The sequence below is a fragment of the Bufo gargarizans genome, chromosome 6, assembly GCF_014858855.1.
Source record: "Bufo gargarizans isolate SCDJY-AF-19 chromosome 6, ASM1485885v1, whole genome shotgun sequence".
Taxonomy (NCBI): Eukaryota; Metazoa; Chordata; class Amphibia; order Anura; family Bufonidae; genus Bufo; species Bufo gargarizans.
The window spans coordinates 27,760,455-27,782,679 of NC_058085.1; positions in this window are offsets into that span (position 1 = coordinate 27,760,455).

Consider the following 22,225-nt stretch of genomic DNA (forward strand, 5'->3'; position numbering starts at 1 on the left):
GTAGGTCTGGGACTGCCACCCAGCTCTCTGGCAGTGTATATTGGGACCGAATTGAGCTGAACAAGTATTGGTAGTCCTGCTCCAGCTCCCACTCCTTTGTCACTAGAGATGCCAGGTCTTGTCCCAATCATGCATAGCCTCCCTGTAGTGATAGATATTCCAGAACCGGGACTCTCCAGCATCTCCGAATTCCGGTTCTGCGAAGGCCTCAAACAACAGGCCAGGGCAATCATAATCCTCACCCTCGGGTCTGTCATGCTCAGCCGTCCAGGGGGAGTGCCGAATCACATACCACCAGAGTGCCTGGTAGGCGTTGTCTAGCCAAAGCTCCTTCCATACCAGGCTCTCCAGTTCTGTCAACCACTGATCCAGGGGCTTCTCTCCCCAAAGGGGCATTCGCAGGGCCACTTGCATCCGCAACTGCTGCTCCTCACAGGGGAGACACTCGCCCCGCCGACGCTGTACATCTTCCAGGGCCTCGTAGTGAAACGCTTTTCGAAGACTAGCCGATTCCATCCTGCTGTAGCCAGGGGCGCTGTACGGATACTAGCGTTGCCCTCAATTTTGTAAATCCACGAACGGTGTCTCCGAGCTGCTTCTCCTCTCACTAGGACGCCATCCCACTGCTTGCCACCAATGTAACGGATCTCCTAGCACCCTGACCGGGTACCTCCGTCGATGGATGCTCCCAGTGCTTCCCGAGGACTCCAAGTAATCCGCTCTACACCAAAACCACCACAGGAGCCAGGAACAGCTCTTACAAGAGCTAGTAGTTATAGCCAGGGGAGTATAGCAAATCTTCAGCGTATAGCAATCCCCACACACATGAGAAGAGGCTCTATGTTGATTGCAAAACAGGAACTCTTTAATATGCAGGTCTCCTAGCAAGGGACACTCCACTAGGGGCCCTTGTAGAAGACTGTGACAGTTTATATTTTAGCCAATCACATGCATTTACAGTATTGAAACCTTCCCACCATTGTACAGAAAACCCCCTTCCCTCTGTCTGTAACGCAATCAACAAAATACAAGCATTGTCTTTGACGCAATTAACTAACACACTGGCATTGTGATCTGTGAATGACACTGTTATAGAGGAGATCAATGGATGACACTGTCATGGAGGGGATCTGTGGATGGCACTGTTATGGGGGATCTGTGGATGACACTGTTATGGAGGGGATCTGTGGATGACACTGTTATGGAAGGGATCTATGGATGGCACTGTTATGGAGGGGATCTGTGGATGGCACTGTTATGAAGGATCTGTGGATGGCACTGTTATGGAGGGGATCTGTGGATGGCACTGTTATGGGGATCTGTGGATGGCACTGTTATGGAGGGGATCTGTGGATGACACTGTTATGGAGGGGATCTGTGGATGGCACTGTTATGGAGGATCTGTAGATGACACTTATGGAGGAGATCTGTGGATGGCACTTTTATGGGGGATCTGTGGATGGCACTGTTATGGAGGGGATCTGTGGATGACACTGTTATCGAGGAGATCTGTGGATGACACTGTTATGGAGGGGATCTATGGATGACACTGTTATGGAGGGGATCTGTGGATGGCACTGTTATGGAGGGGATCTGTGGATGGCACTGTTATGAAGGATCTGTGGATGGCACTGTTATGTGGGATCTGTGGATGGCACTGTTATTGGGGATCTGTGGATGGCACTGTTATGAAGGATCTGTGGATGGCACTGTTATGGAGATCTGTGGATGGCACTGTTATGGAGATCTGTGGATGGCACTGTTATGAAGGATCTGTGAATGGCACTGTGGCAAAACCAACCTCGCCACTATGTTTTTGAGGGGCCTGGTTGCCAGCCTCTTGCCCCAGGATTATGGCCCATACTAACTTTGAAGGAGAAGACAGACTGCCCGCACAGCTTAAATCTTTGGAACTGTTTTGGGCAGGAAAGCCATGCTTACGGCCGGCCAAATGTGACTTCCATGGAATTCGGGAACCCCTGCTCGGATCTGGGTGATTTTTGGATATGTTGTTCACCCAGATCAGAGCTATCTATGGATGTACAGTACAGACCAAAAGTTTGGACACACCTTCTCATTCAAAGAGTTTTCTTTATTTTCATGACTATGAAAATTGTAGATTCACACTGAAGGCATCAAAACTATGAATTAACACATGTTGAATTATATACATAACAAAAAAAGTGTGAAACAACTGAAAATATGTCATATTCTAGGTTCTTCAAAGTAGCCACCTTTTGCTTTGATTACTGCTTTGCAAACTCTTGGCATTCTCTTGATGAGCTTCAAGAGGTCGTCACCTGAAATGGTTTTCACTTCACAGGTGTGCCCTGTCAGGTTTAATAAGTGGGATTTCTTGCCTTATAAATGGGGTTGGGACCATCAGTTGCGTTGTGGAGAAGTCAGGTGGATACACAGCTGATAGTCCTACTGAATAGACTGTTAGAATTTGTATTATGGAAAGAAAAAAGCAGCTAAGTAAAGAAAAACGAGTGGCCATCATTACTTTAAGAAATGAAGGTCAGTCAGTCCGAAAAATTGGAAAAACTTTGAAAGTGTCCCCAAGTGCAGTCACAAAAACCATCAAGCGCTACAAATAAACTGGCTCACATGCGGACCACCCCAGGAAAGGAAGACCAAGAGTCACCTCTGCTGCGGAGGATAAGTTCATCCGAGTCACCAGCCTCAGAAATCGCAGGTTAACAGCAGCTCAGATTAGAGACCAGGTCAATGCCACACAGAGTTCTAGCAGCAGACACATCTCTAGAACAACTGCTAAGAGGAGACTGTGTGAATCAGGCCTTCATGGTAGAATATCTGCATATATTCAAGTTCTTTTTGGAAATCTGGGACGCCATGTCATCTGGACCAAAGAGGACAAGGACAACCCAAGTTGTTATCAACGCTCAGTTCAGAAGCCTGCATCTCTGATGGTATGGGGTTGCATGAGTGCGTGTGGCTTGGGCAGCTTGCATGTCTGGAAAGGCACCATCAATGCAGAAAAATATATTCAGGTTCTAGAACAACATATGCTCCCATCCAGACGTCATTTTGCATTTTTCAACAAGACAATGCCAGACCACATTCTGCATCAATCACAACATCATGGCTGCGTAGGAGAAGGATCCGGGTACTGAAATGGCCAGTCTGCAGTCCGGATCTTTCACCTATAGAGAACATTTGGCGCATCATAAAGAGGAAGGTGCAACAAAGAAGGCCCAAGACGATTGAACAGTTAGAGGCCTGTATTAGACAAGAATGGGAGAGCATTCCTATTTCTAAACTTGAGAAACTGGTCTCCTCGGTCCCCAGACGTCTGTTGAGTGTTGTAAGAAGAAGGGGAGATGCCACACAGTGGTGAAAATCGCCTTGTCCAAACTTTTTGGGGATTTGTTGACACCATGAAATTCTGATTCAACATATTTTTTCCTTTTATATGGAAAAATATTTCTCAGTTTAAACTTTTGTTCCGTGATTTATGTTCTATTTTGAATAAAATATTAGAAGTTGGCACCTCCACATCATTGCATTCAGTTTTTATTCACGATTTGTATAGTGTCCCAACTGTTTTGGAATCCAGTTTGTATATTAATGCTTGATCAGAGAAGGTATTTGGGTCAATCCGTGTCCCAGTTAGCTGTTCCAGCCTGGTGTGATGCAGGAAGAAATAGACGAATCTGGAGTATGAGTTGTGGGGATTGGAGTAGAATGTATAGTATAGTATAGTGCCGGGTGTAAAAGCGCCAGACATCCACCAGTTGGTGGCTATGCAGGAGTTCCCTTAGTCTGGACTGTGTGGAATGAGGTATGTATGAGTGACCTTTAGAGGAGTCAGTAGTAGGGTCTAATGTGAGGTTAAGGTCCCCCCCCCCCCCCGTCCCCACAATATTAGGATCCCCTCCGCAAATTCATCTAGGGCTGCTAGTGTCTTGTCTAAAAATCGGACCTGCCCTGTGTTTTGGGCAGTGTTTTGGGCATATATTGTGGCTAGAGTTGTCACCGTGCCAGCCAGCTTACCTTTCACAAAGATATACAGTCAGGTCCATAAATATTGGGACATCGATACAATCCTAACATTTTTGGCTTTATACACCACCACAATGGATAACGACTGGGTTTTTCTTTCTTTCAAATTTCTTTTTATTAAGCATATTTGATCAAAATATACTTTATGTTCAATAAACATAAAACAGAAATAAAGGGGAAAAAACACGCCCCAGGATCATACAACATAGAGCATGACACATAATATGAAAACCAAGTTGAAGCCTCAGTTATGAGATTAGCGCAACAACACAGATGACTCAGACATAAATGCAGGGGGGGGGGGGGGTTTATGTAATTTCAAGATTTCTCAAGCCATTTAGACCATGTGATCAAGAACTTATCATGGGATAAACTCTCCCAGCTAGACATTTCCTCCATTATACATATCTCTTGCACTTTCTCCCTCTACATCTGCACGGTTGGAGGTTGCGCCGAAAGCCACTTTAGTGGGATGAGTAATTTGGCAGCAGATATAAGGTGAGATAATAAGGAATGTTTACTAAGAGGACAATGGAGATCCGGGAGATTAAGAAGAACAGCAGTTGGTGAAAGGGCCGTGTTGGTAGAACAGATGTTCTTTATTTCACTGGCTACCATATCCCAAAATGGACAGATAACAGGGCACGACCACCAAATGTGCAAGGCAGTACCTCTTTCTGTTGCACACCTCCAACAGTTAGCAGATACTTCAGGATACATTTTGTTCAAAAGATCAGGCGTACGGTACCACCTAGTTGCGATCTTGAAAGCATTTTCCTGGACAGAGATGCAACGGGAAAAACCATGTGAGTGGCTAAGGATCCTTTTTACATCTGCATCAGAGAAATGTGTATTCAGATCTGACTCCCATTGGGTAATATAAAGAGGGTGCTTATCTTTTGGATCCAGACTTTTGTTATAAATATATGAGAGTAATTTGCTTCTAAGGTTTGGAGACTGGAGGATAACATCATACCAAGATGGATCATACCCCTGGGGAGATTTTTGTAGATATTCCAAGCAAATTTTTCTAAAATGGAGGTAATGTAAATGCGACCATTTTTGCATTTCATAAGACGTCTTCATAACCTCCACTTCAGGTACCTTTTTATCTTTCAGTACGTCACCCACCACATCGTTACCAAACCTAGGCCACAAGTTAAAGACGTCAACATAATCTGAATGAAGAAGATAAGGAATTAGGCGGATTGGCGTGAAAGGAGAGGGGCCTTTTGGTAATGACACCTGAGAAGTAAATTTCTTCCAAGTTTTATGGATCCCTACAAACGAGGGGTTATTTAAGTTATTTGCCACTACAGTTGTAGGTGAGGTATCCCACAATCTGGCCAATTCCGAGGGGGTCCAGGAAGTGTTGGCTATTTGACAACCTAATTTGTGGGAGTTGGGGTTAAGAATTTCTGAGTGCAGTCTAATCAGGTTGGCCAAATAGTAGTTTTTAACATCAGGGAGGCCAAATCCACCTCTGATAATAGGCTGGGATAAGCAACTATAAGATAGCCTGGGCCTAGATTTTTTCCAAATAAAACTTGAGAAAAGGGTTTGGACTTGAGATAAGTAGGAGGTAGGGAGGGAGATCGGCAGGGTCTGAAAAAGGTATAATAATCTAGGTAGGACATAGGAAAAACCTCCTGAAAACCTACCTATCCAGGACAAGAAGGGGATCTTAAGGTTTTCCAATTGTGACCTAATGGCAGACAATAAAGGTGCATAATTTGAGCGGAATAGGTGTTTAGGGAAAGGGGTTAAATTTACCCCGAGATATTTAATATGGGATGTGGACCATTGAAAGGGAAAGGCGTTGGATAGGTCGTCCACTATATCCCTGGGTAAGTTAATACCCATTACTGAACATTTAGGAAGGTTAATTTTGAAATTAGATATATGGCCAAAATCATCTAAGAGTTTCAAAACTTCAGGGAAGGCAGTGACCGGGTCTGACAAAATAAGCAACATATCATCTGCAAAGGCCGCCACGGTATGATAAGTCGAACCAACTCTAAACTCCCTTAATAACGTCACTTTGTCTAATTTTCTGTATTAGTGTCTCTAAACAAAGAATGAAAAGGGATGGGGACAATGGACACCCTTGGCGAGTACCGTTGGAGATAGAGAACGAAGGGGATAGGACGCCATTAACCCTCACCCGTGCGTGAGGGGCTGAGTACAGGGACATCACTGCATCTATAAATTTAGGGTGGAAGCCAAACTTAGAGAGAGTGGCCGCCATAAACCCCCAATCTACTCTATCAAATGCCTTTTCTGCATCCGTACTTAATAGAGTCAGATTATTTTTAGATCTCAAAGCTTGTTGAATTAACAGCTGAACTCTAAAAGTGCTGTCCCTGCACTCCCGCCCCCCAACAAATCCAGATTGATCTGGGGGTATGAGATTTTTCAGAAAGGGGGCAATTCTGTGGGCAATTAATTTGGCCGATAATTTTATATCGGTATTTAAGAGAGATATAGGTCTGTAACTGGACGGAATTTCTGGATCTTTGTTAGGTTTGGGGAGGACTACAATATGAGCCTCAAGGGCCTGTTTTGCTGGGGAAACCCCGTTTAATACTGAGTTAAAATAAGATACCAGGTGGGGACCTAATACATGAAAAAATTTCTTATAATACACAATTGGCAGTCCATCAGGGCCGGGGCTTTTCCCTGAGGGAGTGGAATTAAGGATTTTCTGGACTTCTGGAAGGGTAACAGGGGAGGTCATAGATTCACTGTCAGTAGGGGATAATTTTGGTAAATTGAGCGAAGATAAAAAGGAATTAGTAAGGATATTCCTGTCCTGGATGGCAGTAAGGGACTCTTTCCCGCGTAAATTATATAAGGCAGAGTAATATGCGTTGAATATTTTGGCTATGCTCGGGGTGTCAGATACGGTCTTATTCAAGTTATCTCGCATCCTAGTGATGTAAGATTGTTCATTTCTCATTTTGATTTGGGCCGACATTAATCTATTTCCTCTGTTCCCATGTGCATATTGTCTATGTCGAATCTTGAGGAAGGCTTTAGCAACTTTAACATTCAGAAGATCCCCTAGCTCTCTTCTCAAAGCCAGAAGAGCCTCCAAAACAGATTCTGACATAGACCTTTTGTGTATTTGCTCAAGGGAAGTGATTTTAGAAAGCAGGAAATTTAGGCGACTATCACGTTTCTTTTTTAGGAATGAACCCAATGCTATGAACTCCCCTCTAACCACCGCTTTATGCGCCTCCCAGAGAGAAGCTGGAGAGGTCCCCTCCAGGTCATTAGGAGTGAAATAGTCAGCTTTCTTTTTCTCAAATGAGACAGTATCAGCTTGATTAGATAGGAGTGTAGGATTAAGGGTCCAAACCCACTCTCTACTAGAAGCCCAAGGAACGTCTAATGAGAGAGTAATCGGAGCATGGTCCGAAATTGTGATGCTGTGTATTTGAACACCCCTGACCTGAGGCAGCAATCTATCAGAAATGAAAAAGTAATCCAGTCGCTGGTAGGATTTATGGGGGTGCGAGTAGTAAGAGTATTCTTTTTTGTCAGCATGAATAGATCTCCACACATCACATACACCCATATTCCTAAGTTTACTAAGTAACCCCTTCAGTACCACAGTGGAGACCACGGACCTGCAAGTGGAGGCATCCAGAAGGGGGTTCAATGTTAAATTGAAATCCCCGCCCATGACCAACAAGCCTGAGGAAAAAATGGAAATTTTGCGCAAGGCCCTGTTCAGCCATTTAGAAGTATTGTTATTAGGAGCATAAACATTGCATAAAGTAATTTCTACACCCCCGAAAATGCCTTTCAAAAAGAGAAACCTCCCCTCAGGGTCCGCCATCTCCGCCACCACACGCAAGGGGACACTTTTATGTATACCGATACTAACCCCTCTAGAGGCTGTAGAATTATTACATGCGTGGAACCAATGTTGAAAAGAGGAGCGGGCCAGATAGGGGACCCTGTCTTTTTTTAAATGCGTCTCTTGAAGCATAGCTATTTGAGATTTGCCCGATCTTAGTATCTGGAAGATGCGACTCCTCTTAATAGGGTTATTACCCCCATTTACATTAAATGTGGTCACATTTAGTTTTAGGTCAGACATCTGTAAAATTATACCTCACTAAAGGCTGAGAATTGAAAGCTCTATGATCCAACATATCAAATCATACAATAACAAAAAGGAGCTTGCTAAAACTTAAGGCTCCAAGTGTGCGCACAGGTCTTGTGCACAAAAATGTGAGGGTTAAGAAGAACAATAACATGTGATAGCCTGATCTGCCCAAGCCTCAAATGACTTGAGCCCATGTCAGATGACATGGTAAAAGGACTAACCGGTGGAAAGGTGACCAGGAAAAATACTTAAGCGCTTGCCTTATAGATCCAGCCTAATTCAAAGCAGTGTATAACAGACAGTTACAAAAAGGGGAATAATACAATAATGGAGGGGGGGGGGGAAGGGATAAGAAAGAAAAGGGGGGGGGCAAACAAGACTGACATACAGTTACAACAAGTAAGGCTCAAGTAAGAAGCAGGCAATATACAATGCCCGACTTAGGTAAAGTAAAGAGAGAGGGTTAACTCAGCAATCAATCATTAGTGTCCATTCTGGCCATTTCTTCTAGTCTTTTGTTTCTTGACTGTAGACCATTTCTGCGGGACTTGCAAAGGGGGTAAGTCCTCCTCTAAAGGGATCGGCAACCAAGAGGATAGGAACATAGGTTCCAGATTAAGTGGCTCCCAAATCTGTCGTAGGTCTTCTGGCGTGCGAATAGTGAAGCGCTTATTTCCATTGGTGATGAGAAGGCCAAACGGAAAAAGCCAGCGGTAAGCGATTTTTGAGGAGCGCCAAATATCAGTGAGGGGTTTCAATAGCCGTCGTTTCTGTAGAGTAGAAGAGGCAATGTCCTGATATATCTGTACTTTGGAGCCCATAAGATGGATTTCTCCCATAGATCTAGCTCGTTGTAGGACCGCTTCAGTGTCCCTAAAGCTTAGCAGCCCGCATATAATGTCTCTGGGGTTATCAGATGGCGAGGATTTCGGACACAGGGCCCTGTGCACTCTTTCCACAACAACCTTGCTAGCTCTGTCAGGGCCAAGTAGTAAATCAAATAGGGACTCCATTACTTTAAACAAGTCTTCCTTGTCAGCTGCTTCAGGGAGATTTCTAATTCTTAGATTTTTCCTCCGACTCCTATTCTCCTGATCTTCCAGGAGCAATAGGGAGCTGTTTATAGCCATGCGGTGCGAGTCTAATGTGACCCCAACTGCCTTGCTGAAAGTTATCAGGGCGTCCTGGTTTTGGTTCTAGGGTCTCAACCCTATCTCCAATATGGCGGACCTCTGTCTTAAAGCCCTAGACAGAGCCCTCGTCCAGGTAGCTACTGGTGAGGGTGACCGGATCGCTCACCTCTGACTGCGAGGAGATGTCTGCCCCATCCTCGGCGTCTGGCACCGGGGAGTCGGGATGAAGAACGGCCGTGTCTTTCAGCCGATGCGCTATCTTAGGAGTGCGCCCAGCCTGCTGTGAGGGTTGGCGACTGACGAACTTCTCCATGTTCTGTTGAAGCTGTGAACTCTCCGGAGATGATGTCGAGATGCCCGGTAAGTTCTTCGGCTGGATTTTCACCATTCCGGACGATTAGTGTGCTGAAAAATAGGCTTAATAGAGGCTTGATGGCGGGAGCTCTACTCTCTTGCTTCCACCATCTAGCGCAGTCAGGTCACGACTGGGTTTTTCAACAGGACATCGCTACAGTACACAATGCCCGCAGGACAAGGGGACTTCCTCCAGGAGAATAACATCACTCTTTTGGCCCATCCTGCGTATTCCACTGATCTAAATCCAATTGAGAACCTTTGGGGATGGATGGCAAGGGAACTTTACAAAAATGGACAACAGCTCCAGACAGTAGATGGCCTTCGTGCGGCCGTCTTCACCACTTGGAGAAATGTTCCCACTCACCTCATGGAAACGCTTGCATCAAGCATGCCGAAACACATTTTTGAAGTGATAAACAATTACGGTGGAGCTACTCATTACTGAGTTCATGTTTGGAAGTTGGATTTCTGTTTTGGGGTTTATTTTTTATTTTTTGGAGGTGTGGTCCTAAACGTTTGATCAGCTGAAAAACAACCTGTTTCAGTTTATTCATTGTTTTCATTAAATTGAATGCTCAAAAAATGTTTTGTCTCACTCCCATTTCTTCTTGTTGCATGTTGAAGCTCTACTTGGAACCTTGTTAAGATCCAGCCATGCTAAATATGATTTTTTGCCATTTTTCAAGTGGTCTTAAACTTTTTATCAGGACTGTACTACAATCCTTTGTAGTCAATTACAGCCTTACGTTTGGAACGCATAGACATCACCAGATGCTGGGTTTCATCCCTGGTGATGCTCTGCCAGGCCTCTTCAGTTCCTGCTTGTTCTTGGGGCATTTTGCCTTCAGTTTTGTCTTCAGCGAGGGAAATGCATGCTCAATTGGATTCAGGTCAGGTGATTAACTTGGTCATTGCATAACATTCCACTTATTTGGTTGCTTTTGCAGTATGCTTTGGGTCATTGTCCATCTGCACTGTGAAGCGCTGTCCAATGAGTTCTGAAGCATTTGGCTGAATATGAGCAGATAATAATTGCCCGAAACACTTCAGAATTCATCCTGCTGCTTTTGGCAGTAGTCACATTATCAATAAATACAAGAGAACCAGTTCCATTGGCAGCCATACATGCCCACGCCATGAGACTACCACCACCATGTTTCACTGATGAGGTGGTATGCTTAGGATCATGAGCAGTTCCTTTCCTTCTCCATACTCTTCTCTTCCCATCACTCTGGTACAAGTTGATCTTGGTCTCATCTGTCAATAGGATGTTGTTCCAGTACTGTGAAGGCTTTTTTAGATGTCGGTTGGCAAATGTTAATCTGGCCTTCCTGTTTTTGAGGCTCACCAATGGTTTACATTTTGTGGTGAACCCTCTGTATTCACTCTGGTGAAGTCTTCTCTTGATTGTTGACTTTTACACACATACACCTACGTACCTCCTGGAGAGTGTTCTTGATCTGGCCAACTCCTGTGAAGGGTGTTTTCTTCGCCAAGGAAATAATTATTTGGTCTTCCACCACAGTTGTTTTCCGTGATCTTCCGGGTCTTTTGGTGTTGCTGAGCACCGGTGCGTTCCTTCTTTTTAAGAATGTTCCAAACAGTTGTTTTGGCCACGCTTAATGTTTTTGCTATCTCTCTGATGGGTTTGTTTTGTTTTTTAGGCCAAATGATGGCTTGTTTCACTGATAGTGACAGCTCTTTGGATCTCATCTTGAGAGGTGACAACAACAGATTCCAAATGCAAATAGCACACTTGAAATGAACTCTGGACCTTTTATCTGCTCATTGTAATTGGGATAATAAGGGAATAATGCACACCTGGCCATGGAACACCTGAGAAGCCAATTGTCCTATTAATTTTGGTCCCCTAACAAGTGGGAGGTACATATGCAAACTGTTGTAATTCCTACACCGTTCACCGTTCACCTGATTAGGATGTAAATACCCTCAAATTAAAGCTGACAGTCTGCAGTTAAAGCACATCTTGTTTGTTTTATTTCAAATCCATTGTGGTGGTGTATAGAGGTAAAAAATTTTGAATTGTGTCGATGTCTCAATATTTATGGACCTGACTGGATATACCCGCTCTATCAATGCAGACATCGATCAGTTCCCAAGAGACGGAGTTGGAAATGAGGATGGATACGCCCTTGGTCTTAGAGTCTGGGTGAGTCTTGGTCTTAGAGTCTTACAGTGGTACACATGGGGAAACCGGACACTGGTAAGAAACTGGATGACATCTGAGGGGAAATGGGTCTCTTGTATAAATGCGATTTGTGCTCTTTTCTTCCACAAAAGCCCGAGAAGGGAGGACCTCTTTTCTGGAATGTTCAAGCTCTGGGCGTTGAGAGAAACTATTAGTACATCTGACATAGTAATAATGATAATAATAATAATAAAAAAAAGGAGGGTAACGAGGAAGATGAGAGTGGGAGGTAAGGTAAGAGGGAGAGGGAAGGGATTAAAGTGATTTAAAAAGGTTGGAGTAAATTGTAGATGAGACAAAGTCTCTACAGTAAAATCTAGAAATGAGATAAACCTCTGTTTAACTGTGGTTCGTTTATTTAATACAATAAAAATCAATGGAAGACCCAAGCATCAAACCAGGCACCCCCTGCTCTGAAGAAGAGAGGGTGCCTGGTTCACAAAAAAAGGTTAGAAATTGATGAAAAGCCCATCAAAATGGTTTGGAAACAGCATTAAGAGGATGGCTGGATGCATCTTGGACTCTTCCAGATAATTTTCTGTCCACCGCCACAAAACAATAGTGATTATAGAACAGACTACACAGTGTAGAGGTATACTGTATATTGTGTGGAACAGTGTATGCTATATGTTTATAATAAACATATTTCACATGAAAACTTACAATTACTTGGCTTGTCCCTTGGGGATCTCGGACACCACTTTAACACTTTGGCCGGGGGGCTGGGGGGCTAGGTGGAGCTGATGTTGTGTTTTATCCTAATGAGAAAGATTTCATAATAAGGATTTGGAGAAGGGGCAGAGCAGGGAGAGGCTGGTGCTGCTACTAGGGAGCTCATACCATGAGGGACTAATAAAGCCCATCATAATGCCCCCCCCCCCCCCAGTAGAAAAAAATTCTGCTTATAATGTGATATTAAAAAAAGACCTCCTTGTAATGCCCCAGTTGAGCTAATGTGCCCATAGTGCGCCAGTATAAAATACCCCTATATATAGTGCCCCCAGTAAATGCCCCCATAGTGCTCCTCTCCCCCCTTCCTCCTAGTGCCCCAATAATGTACCAGTATAAAATGCCCCTATATAGTGCCCCAGTAGATGCCCTCAGTGTAACCCATAATTTGCAAGTATAAAATACCCCTTCCTAGTGCCCCCCATAGATGACCCCATAGTACTCCTCTCTTCCCTTCCTCATAGTACCTACCATAATGTGTCCCAGTATAAAATGCTACTGTACAGAGCCCACATATAAAATACCCCTTCATTGTGGCCTCAGTAGAAGCCCCTATTGTACCTACCAAAATTGTGCCAGTAGGAAGTGCCCCCAATAATGTGCCAGTAAAATGTGCCCCCATAGATGCCCCCCAATAATCTTTCAGTAATAAGAGCCTCCCTATCATGTGCCAGTAATAAGAGCCCCCCATCATGTGCCAGTAATAAGAGGCCCCCATCATGTGCCAGTAATAAGCACCCCCCATCATGTGCCAGTAATAAGCACTCCCCCATCATGTGCCAGTAATAAGCACTCCCCCATCATGTGCCAGTAATAAGCACTCCCTCATCATGTGCTAGTAATAATCACCCCCCCATCATGTGCCAGTAATAAGCCCCCCCCATCATGTGCCAGTAACAAGAGCCCCCCCCCCTCAATATGCCAGTAAAACTATTGTACGTATAAAAAAAAAACACTTATACTTACCTACTTGGCAGCGATGCGATGAAGGCTTCTTCCGGCCTGTTTCCCGCGCTGTACGGCTCAGGCGGCACAATGACATCATCGCGCCACCCTCTGATAGGTTGCCGGCCTAGTGCATGCAGCTATCAGAGGAAGGGGAAGGGACACGCCTCTCCCTCCCCTGCCCCAGAGCACAGGCATATGTATCGCTGTCCTGAGTACACAATGGAAGCGCTCATTTCCCTGTGCCCCGCTGCCCCCCACCCCAATCCGCCAGTGCTTGGACTTCTATTATCTACGACATACAACAGACAACCACACAAAGGCTATATGCCAAAAGCCAGGTATATGCAAGCCATCAATCTATCAATGAGACAGATAACAGGCTTAGTCAGCATACCTTACAATGGCAGTCTGTTGCACTATGAGATATTCCAAACCAGCTCTCATCTGACTGAGAGCCAGAAACCTCAAAGTTACTTCAGATCTGTTGGATGGCTTGGGTGGACCTGCGCACATTGATCAATATTATTAGGGAGACAAAAGGTTTTCTGATTGTCCTAACATAATATTCAATAACCTTTCTATACAGTTTTGTCATGTAAAAACTTATTTGCATAAACATGGGCATTGTCACACTCTGCCCTGTGAGTGATCTGAGAAGATCTGTCAGACTTGCTGCTCGTAAATCTATCTGACAGATTGCTTTGTTGTGACTTTGGGCAGGATCCCACCCCCTCACAGGTTCTGCTCATTAGTTTGTTAGTGATGCTATTTATACCTGCCTCTCACTATAACCCTTGCGGTTTATAGTTTCTCCTGGAGTTCCCTGCTGGTGTTTTGTGGATCTCCTGCTCTCAGTTCGTCTTTAGTTAAGTCCTCCTTCCTTCGCTTATGTTGTTTGTACTGGCTAGGCTTTAGGTAGACGCGGGTTCCTTCATTTTGTGCAAGGAACCGGTTGTCTTTTTGCCTGCTCCCTAGCTGAGGGTTTGCATCAGTTGCAGCAGGGCTTAGGTTCGAGTGCATGAACACTTCTACCATCGAGATTTGTTAATGTTGGTAGCAGTCAGGGAAAGGCTCAGGGATTGTCAGGAGGTGACCTTTCCCTGTTCCCTCGCTGTGAGTCTCTGGCTGAATCTAAGCTGCGTAGCTTCTGTCAGGGAGAACATACAGCTGAGTCATATTGTGCTGAATTTAGAAGATGGGCGACTGACTCGGAGTGGAATGACCCTGCACTCCGTAGTCAGTTCTGTCAGGGGCTGTCTGAGAAACTAAAAGACGCCCTTGCATTTCATGAAAATCTTTGGAGGCAGCCATGGCTCTAGCCGTAAGGATTGATAGACGTCTGAGGGAGAGGTGCGAGATTCCCCTCAGGCAGGAGGCACTGTCATTTGGGGAATCTGTCCCTCGGGGTACAGTGACACTTCAACCTGGGACTGGAGATAAACCTATGCAGTTAGGTCAAGTCTCTTCTTGCATTGGTAATAGGAACTCTAGAGTGCAGAGAAGACTGTTATTTCTGTGGTAAAGAAGGGCATTTCGTTAATGTGTGTCCGTTTATTAAGCCTCAAAGTGGTAAAGAAAATCAAAAGGAGGGTTCTTTAAAAAAAAAAAAGTTCCCTTACTGTTTGTAGCGTGAATGAAGAGTCAGAACAGGTTTATTTGTATTCTACCTGCAGTACCTGATTCCTCCTGCCTGCCATGGTGGCGCTAAACTCTAAAAAAAATATTGAATTAGAAGTATTTGTTGACAGTGGCGCAGGGGTTAATTTTGTTGATTATCAATTTGTTCAGAGTCATGGTTTTAGAACTAACGCATTAAGCAAAGAGATATCAGTGTTTGCTATAGATTCCGCTCTTTTCTCGCAAAAAAAGTCTAACTCATATTGTGCAGGATATTCATTTGAGGGTAGGTGATTCTCATGTTTAATCCATTTCTTGTTTTGTTCTTAAAGGTTTGCCTGCTCCACTGGTTCTGGGTTTACCATGGTGGACCAAACATAATCCAACCATTGACTGGCAAACTAGACAAATCAGTAATTGGAGTGATTTTTGTATGGCGCATCTATTTCCACTAAGTTGTTACCTCCCTTTCTTTCAGATTTTTCAGACGTATTCTCGGAGGGTAAAGATCAGGAGTTGCCCCCCCACCGAGAGTATGATTGTCCGATCAATCTTATTCCCGGAGCATAATTGTCAAAATCTCGGTTATATAATCTTTCTCAACCCGAAAGAGTAGCTATACAGGAGTATTTTGCCGAGAGTTTGACAAAAGGACATATTAGACCATCTAAATCACCTATGGCAGTGGGCTTCTTTTTTGTAAAAAAAAAAGATGGGTCCCTTGGACCGTGCCTAGATTTCCGGGAACTGAATATCATTACTGTCCGCGACCCTTATCCCCTTCCATTGATTCTGTATCTTTTTGATCAGATTGTCGGTGCCAAGGTGTTTTCTAAGTTGGATTTAAGAGGAGCTTATAATCTGATAAGAATCAGGGAAGGGGATGAATGGAAGATGGCCTTCAACACCCCTGAGAGTCACTTTGAGAACCTGGTTATGCCCTGTGGTTTAACTAATGCCCCGGCAGTCTTCCAGAACTTTATCAATGATATTTTTTCACCATTTGTTGGGGAGGTTTATCGTTGTTTACCTCGATGGCATACTGATTTACTCACCCGATTATGTAGACTCATCAGGATCATTTAAGACAAGTATTATTGATCCTTCGGGTGAATAAATTGTATGCTAAGTTGGAAAAATGTGTGTTTGCTGTTCAGGAACTGCAGTTTTTGGGTTACTTACTTTCTGCCTCAGGTTTTCGCATGGATCCCGAAAAGGTCCGTGAGGTACTAGAATGGGACCAGCCTTAGAATCAGAAAGCTCTGATGCGGTTTTTAGGATTTACTAATTACTACAGGAACTTCATCCTGAATTATTCCACTATTGTTAAACCTTTGACCGATATGACTAGGAAGGGCGCTGACTTCTCTGTCTGGTCAGAAGAGGCATTACAGCAAGCATGTCAAACTCAAAGGCTAACATGGGCCAAAAAAACAAAATGTAAGTTTATGTGGGCCGCATCTGCATTATATGAGCGGATCCGTCTCAGACGGATCCGCTCTGAAAGCAAGTGTGAAAGTAGCCTTAGGGGCGAGAACCTGGGATCTTTCATCCCTTGTCCTATTCAGCTCTATCAGGGTGAATAGGACTTCACACTGTCCCTGCTGCTCTGTGCCTTGTGCACACAGCATCAGGGATGTTACCATGGCAACCAGGGCTTCTGTAGCATCCTGGCTGCCATGGTAACTGATCGGAGCCCCAGGCTTACACAGCTGGGGCTCCGATCAGAAGCTGCCTCTGCACCACCAATGAGGGGGAGGGGAGAGGTCCCTGTGGCCACTGCCACCAATGATTTTAATACTGGGGGGGGTTGAGAGGGGCTGGCGCACTGTGCCACCAATGATTTTAATGGGATGGGGGTTGAGGGGGGGGGGGGAACACTGCACCACCAATGATAAATTACCCCTTTATACAGGAGGCTGGTACTGGCAGATCAGCAGTTAACCCCTCAGGTGCGGCACCTAAGGGGTTAACTATCTATGATCGCAGCTCCCTGTCAGCGGCAGGGTGCCGGCAATGCGATTCTGCTGCCGGCACCCGCCTCCTGTATTGTGTTAAAGACTGACTTTCACTATCAGGCCCAGCGATGTCTCAGCACTCACCATTAGTCCTGGGCGCCGCTCCGTTCGCCCTCAGTGCTCCATTACCGTCTCCTCTCCTGCTCCACATGCTGCTGATTACTATCGGAGCGATGGGAGGAGACATCAGCTTCACTAGTGGGCGTTCCTTCTTCCTGGCTGTAGCGCTGTCCAATCGCAGCGCAGGGAGAAGGAACGCCCACTAGTGAAGCTGATGTCTCCTCCCATCGCTCCGATAGTAATCAGCAGCATGTGGAGCAGGAGAGGAGACAGTAATGGGGCACAACGGAGCGGCGCCCAGGACTAATGGTGAGTGCTGAGACATCGCTGAGCGCCGCTCTGTGTGGGAAATGGGAATAGTCCCATCATTGGTGGCTCAGTGCGCCCGCCCCTCCTCCGCCCCTCTCTCCTCATTGGTGGCGCAGTGCGCCCGCCCCTCCTCCCCCCCTCTCTTCTCACTGGTGGCAGCGGCAGCAGCACAGGGGGAGGCGGGACAGCTTCCTTCTCCCTGTGCTGCTGAGAGAACATGAGCGCGCCGATAGCAGCGCGCTCATGTTCAGAGATACTAGACTGCCGGGCCGCAAAGATATTCGTTGCGGGCCGCATGTTTGACACCCATGCATTACAGGCTTTTTCTGCAATTAAGGAATGTTTTGCTTCCGCTCCCATTCTGATGCAACCCGATGTGTCTCAACCCTTCATTGTGGAGGTTGACCTGTCAGAAGTGGGAGTCGGAGCAGTTTTGTCGCAGGGTCCCTCTCCTAGCAAATTGGGTTCCTTGTGCTTTTTTCTCTAAGAAGATACTCTCTGCTGCCGAAATAAATTATGATGTTGGAAATAGAGAGTTGTTGGCCATCAAATTGGCCTTTAAGGAATGGCGTCATAGGCTAGAAGGAGCGATTCATCCGATTACGGTAATTACTGACCATAAGAATCTGGCTTACCTGCAATCAGCAAAGCGTCTGAACCCTAGGCAGGCCAGATGGTCATTGTTCCCGTAGATTCTGGTGGCCAGGTTTGCGTAAATGTTTTGAGGGCTGTGTAAAAGCTTGTGAGACCTGTGCACGCGCTAAGGTAGCTCACACTCGGCCATCAGGATCTCTTCTTCTGTTGTCCATTCCATCTCGTCCTTTGACTCATTTGTCCATGGACTTCATCACTGATTTACCAAGTTCCTCTGGCAAAACTGTGATTTTGGTGGTGCTGGACCGCTTTAGTAAGATGGCTCACTTTGTACCATTATCAGGTTTGACCAATGCAAAAACTCTCACTCAGGTGTTTATTGATAACATCGTGAAATTACACGGCATCCCCTCTGGTGTCTGATAGGGGGACGCAATTTGTTTCCAGGTTTTGGAAGGCGTTTTGTACTCGTCTGGGTATTCAGTTGTCTTTCTCTTCGGCTTTTCATCCTCAGTCGAATGGACAAACTGAACGCACTAACCAGAACCTGGAGACTTATCGCTGAGAATCAGGAAGAATGGTCCTCGTTTTTGTCCTAGGCTGAGTTTGCCTTGAATAACCGTAGCAGGAGTCCACTGATAAGTCACCATTTTATGGCGCATATGGTATTCACCCTCAATTTGGTACTTTTTCTGGGACTGAATCTTCTGGTATACCTTAAGAGGAGAGATTCTCTTCTTCGTTGTCTTCTATCTAGCGGAAGATTCCGGTTAATTTGGAAAAGATGGGAGAAAGATATAAACGGATGGCTGACAAGAGACGTATGACTGGTGTGGGTGTCCACTAAGAACATTAAGTTGAAAGTACCCTCTTGGAAGTTGGGCCCAAGATTTATTGGTCCTTACAAAATCTTGGCCATTATTAATCTGGTGGCGTCTGGAACTTCCGCAGGCCTGGAAGATCCATAATGTGTTTCACAGGTCCTTGTTGAAGAAGTATGTTGATCCTGCTGAACCATCTCCTTTGCCTCCTCCTCCTGTCTTGGTAGATGGTAATCTGGAGTTTCAGAACTCCAGAATACTCAACTCGCATGTTCTTTGGGGTTCCCTTCAGTACCTGGTGCATTGGAGGGGCACACTGCTCAACAGAGTCCACACACCGTGTAGCACTCAGCTCATAATAGCCTGTGATAACACTGAGGTGTATATCGGATTGCTGCTAGCTATCATTCACACATCTTCTAGCACTTTATCTACGGTAATATAAGCTTACTAGGGTGCATCTGAGGACTATTGCCCTGCTTGTACTGACTCATGAACAGCGCCATCTATTGGTTTTATAGTCTTATGACAAAACTATGGGCATGGGCATATGGGAAAGACATGACAATTAACAGAATCTGCCTTGTTTTTCAGCTGAAAAATCATTTGCATGGAAAATTTGTGATCTACACTACTCATGAACAGAGCCATCTATTTGTTTCATAGTCTCATGACAAGACTATTACTCTTGTCATAAGACTAGGAAACCAATAGATGGCGCTGTGTAGATCGCAATAGATGGCGCTGTGTAGATCGCAAATTTTCCATGCAAATGGTTTTTCTGCAGAAAAACAAGGCAGTTTCTGCTCATTTGCATGTCTTTCCCATATGCCCATGTTTATGCAAATGCATTTTTAGACAACAAAACTGTGTAGAAAGGTTATTGAATATTATGTTAGGACAATCAGAAAACTTTTTGTCTCCCTAATGTTATTGATCTAGGTGCGCAGGTCCACCCAAGCCACCCAACAGATCTGAAGTAACTTTGAGGCTTACTGGCATCCAGTCAGATGAGAGCTGGTTTGGAATGTCTCATAATGCACAAGGCTGCCATTGTAAGGTATGCTGACTAAGCCTGTTATCTGTCTCATAGATTTATGGCTTGCACATACGTGGCTTTTGGCATATAGCCTTTGTGTGGTTGTCTATTGTAGATAATAGGAGTCTAATCACTAGCGGATCCAGGCAGGGGCAGTGGGGCAATCGCCCCCCGCCCCCGGGCTGCTCAGAAGTGGAGGGGCGGCGGCAGCGGGGCACAGGGAGATGAGCACTTCCATTGTGGAACATTGAGTCCAAGACGCATCCAGCTATCATCCTGCTGTTTCCAAACCATTTTGATGGGGTTTCCATCAATTTCTAACCTTTTTTTGTGAACCAAACACCCTCTTCTCTTCCGAGCAGGGGGTGCCCGAGATTCTTCCATTGTGCTCGGATGCTCAGTAGAGCACACAAGCACACCGATGTGTTCGGCCAGAGCACCCGAGCACTTTGGTGATCGATTAACACTATTGCTGAAGCATGGCATCCCACTCTTCTTGAAGGTCATTGAGGTTCTGGGGTACAGAGTTGCGAGCCTCTACACGGCGACTCAACTGATCCCATAGGTTTTCAATGCGATTCAGGTCAGGAAAAAGTGCAGGCCACTCCATTTGAGGTTCCCCAGTCTCCAGCAGCCGTTCCCTAATGATGCGATCTCGATGAGCTAGTAAATTGTCATCCATGAAGATGAAATTAGGCCTGTGCTGTTCATGCAGAGGCACGATGACTGGATTAATGATTTTATTCAAGTAGTATGGGCTTGTAACTGTACTATTCACAAAGTGTAGGGCAGTTCTGTATTGGTTAAACACACCTGACCTCACTGTAACACCACCACCACTAAATGCAAAGATTGGCTGATTCATAGTATTCTCCAACATAGTTGGCGGCCATAATTTCTGCTCAGCGTGAATCGACTTTCATCAGTGAACAGCACTGAGGCCCACTGGTCTCTCATCCAGCGTAGATGCTTCCTGGCCTAAGCAAGATGATGACACCTGTGGTCAGGTACCCTTGCAGGTCGTTTACCAAGCAGACCACCCTTCTTTATTTATACACTGATGTAAATGGTTTTGAATGGTCTGACGTGACACTTGAGTGCCTCTCACCTCCCTTAAATGTGCCTGGAGTTGTGTGTCATTCATCATCTGGTTCCGCAGAGAATTGCTCACAATGAAGTTGTCATCAGTGTGGGATGTGGCCAAAGGACGTCCACTTCTCTGCCTTTCTGTGACTCTTCCAGTCTCTCTCTATCTCTGCTGCAACCTGCTGATGACACTCTAAGCTCTGTGGCCACTTCTGTCTGTTACAGAACAGCAAGTTGTGCAAAAATACTGAAACAATGAATAGTTGGACATATGCATTAAAAATTTTAGAGAAGGTCACATTAAGTTCACCTATAAAGGATAGAGGGCATTTTAGGTTCATCCTAAAATTTTACCCACAAACCAAATATCCCTAAGTTTTTTTGAGTTATCTATGTAAACAGACGATTGTGGTTTACCACTAAATTTCACTGTAATACAGACAGGTAGAATGCTGCTATACCTTGGGTATTGCTGCAGTAATCACGTACAGTATATATGCTGCTTAATTAAATTGAACCCCACCCAAAAAAAAAGCTCTTCTCTAAATGGGGTGGAAACAAAATGAAAGTATTTGCTTGCATGTAGCTGTTTTTGAGGTCTGCACTGCAGCACCTGGACTTCTGATAGCAGGCACAGTCACCCACAGATCTTCTCTCTCACTGTTTGCCAGCTTCCATGCTTCTCTCTATTCTACACAACACACACATTTCCTTCTTTGTGATTTTAGCCTTTCCCTTCACTCTCCCTGGCAATAGAATACAAGCTTGATTGATTTCTGATTCTCCCTGACTCCCTAAGATATTACTGGCAGACACAGTACAGCTTAAGTACCTTATCCACAGCCCAGCACAGAATGGCTTTCTGCTAGGGCACCTATTGAAATTAGTGTGTAGGGGGGAGGGGGAGTAGAGCCCCCAGGTTACAGTTAATAAAAGAGTTCCACAGGCTATGCCTGGCGGAGAATCCAGTCTTTGATTCTTAGGCTGGCCAACTTTCATAGTCACAGGGGAGGACAATTAAACAATTTGAATGGCACAGACAAGACAGGTTTACAGTACTAACATTTCCTAACTTGCAGTGACAAAGGGTTCACTTTCTCTCGTTACCTGTATTGATCTTGAGTTCCAGGAAAGTGAGAAGGAAGAAGCCCATGAGAGAAGA